This window comes from Pinus tabuliformis, chromosome 1_2 (assembly GCF_031772625.1).
Source record: "Pinus tabuliformis cultivar Carrire ecotype Pingquan chromosome 1_2, CPIR1, whole genome shotgun sequence".
In the NCBI taxonomy this organism is placed as follows: Eukaryota; Viridiplantae; Streptophyta; class Pinopsida; order Pinales; family Pinaceae; genus Pinus; species Pinus tabuliformis.
In genome coordinates this window covers 585056712-585059169 of record NC_142298.1, presented here as the reverse complement: position 1 = coordinate 585059169, position 2458 = coordinate 585056712, and positions in this window count along the sequence as shown.

The window sequence follows — 2458 nt, the reverse complement described above, 5'->3', positions numbered from 1 at the left end:
ACCATGACTTATATTACAAAAATCTACAAATATTACTAGATTTAATGGCCACCCTAAAGTGTTCAATGTGCCATTTGGGTTGTTACCTAAAATGAGAGGTTGAGTATCCCCGAAAGAAAACTTGTGTTCTTCTTGAATTAATGTTGCTATCTAACCAATGACCCCATGTCCTGATAGCCTTCCTAAATGCTTCAAGCCCATCTAGTAGTGGATAGACATTGTTCCCTTCTTGATAATAGTCCTTCCTGTTATAGGTTCAATACAACCATGATATAAAAATGAATCTCAAATGGCCTAGAGAAAGTAATAATCAAATTAAACAAAACTATGCCACTGAGACCTTGGCTCTCTCTAGCTCTCACTACATATGTGTTATGGCAAAAAGAAGAAGAGGAAAAATACCCTCGAGAAGTTTTTCCATGGCTCCACCAATGCCCTATATTGAAAACAATGACATATGCTTTCTTGTACTTGGGAGCAAAGTTATCCATCACATCCAACCTTAGGGTCTCTTTCATGCTACCATTACCAGAAGGCATTTTCCCTTCTTGAACTAAGAAAGGTGCCCTCACAAATTCCACACAAGTCCTGCAACAAACACAATAACTTCCCAATGTAAAAAACGAATAACACCCAAAAAAACAAAAATAAGACTTGCAATTTTGAAGTATTCAGCAAACAGAATTCCACTACCCTCCACTACATTGTAGTTATTTAACCAAAGGAAGTACATTCATAGGATTTTGATAGAGGTCACCATGACTTATATTACAAAACGCTACAAATATTACTAGATTTAATGGCCACCCTAAAGTGTTCAGTATGCCATTTGAGTTGTTACCTGACATGAGAGGCTGAGTATCCCTTAAAGAAAACTTGTGTTCTTCTTGAATCAATGTTGCTATCTAAACAACGACCCCACATCCTGATAGCCTTCCTAAATTCTTCAAGCCCATCCAGCAGTGGATAGACATTGTTCCCTTCTTGATAATAGTCCTTCCTGTTATAGGTTCAATACAACCATGATATAAAAATGAATCTCAAATGGCCTAGAGAAAGTAATAATAAAATTAAACAAAACTATGCCACTGAGACCCTGGCTCTCACTGGCTCTCACTACATATGTGTTATGGAAAGAAGAAGAAGAGGACAAATACCCTCGAGAAGTTTTGCCATGGATCCACCAATGCCTTGTATTGAAAACAATGATATCTGCTTTGTTGTACTTGGGAGAAAAGTTATCCATCACATCCAACCTGAGGGTCTCTTTCATACTACCATTCCCAGAAGACATTTTCCCTTCTTGAACTAAGAAAGGTTCCCTCACAAATTCCACACTGCAATTGTAGTCCTGCAACAAACACAATAACTTCCCAATGTAAAACATGAATAACACCGAAAAAAAAAAGGCCTTCAATTTTGAAGTATTTAGCAGAAAGATTTCCATTTCCCTCCACTGCATTGTAGATATTTAAGAAAAAAAATTACATTCATAGGTTTTTGACAGAGGTCACCATGACTTATATTACAAAAAGCTACATATATTACTAGATTTAATGGCCACCCTAAAGTGTTCAGTGTGCCATTTGGGTTGTTACATGAAATGAGAGGTTGAGTATCTCTGAGAGAAAACCTGCGTTATTCTTGAACCAATGCTGCTATCTAACCAATGACCCCACGTCCTGATAGCCTTCCTGAATGCTTCAAGCCCATCCAACAGTGGATAGACATTGTTCCCTTCTTGATAATAGTCCTTCCTGTTATAGGTTCAATACAACCATGATATAAAAATGAATCTCAAATGGCCTATAGAGAGTAATAATCAAATTAAACAAAACTATGCCACTGAGACCCTATCTCTCACTGGCTCTCACTACATATGTTTTATGGCAAAAAGAAGAAGAGGAAAAATACCCTCGAGAAGATTTTCCATGGCTCCACCAATGCCCTGTATTGAAAATAATGACATCTTCTTTCTTGTACTTGGGAGCAAAGTTATCCATCACATCCAACCTAAGGGTCCATTTCATGCTACCATTCCCAGAAGGAATTTTCCCTTCTTGAATTATTTATTAAACAATTGTAAGTTTAACGGGGGACATACACCAATTTCCCCTCAGTTTCAGGAAAATGCTTTAATAAAACTCAAATGGTTAGTCTTGCAAGAAAAAATCATCAATATTTTTAATAGTTACAAACTCAAAGATATGGTATAAATGAAGCCTTCAATTTCAGGACCTTTGAATCCAATTAATGATTCAAAGAAATAATAATTTAGTGTCATGTATGCTTCTTCAGTAAATATGATAAGTGATAAATGAAGATTCAATGACTGCTGCCATGAAAATGGAAGAAGAAGAGACCATGTCTGTGTCAGCAGAAGCAACAACAAAATAAATAGAGTTTGATGCAAGATTGAAAGAGTTAGCAGACATGCTTCTCAAAGTGCTACAATGCA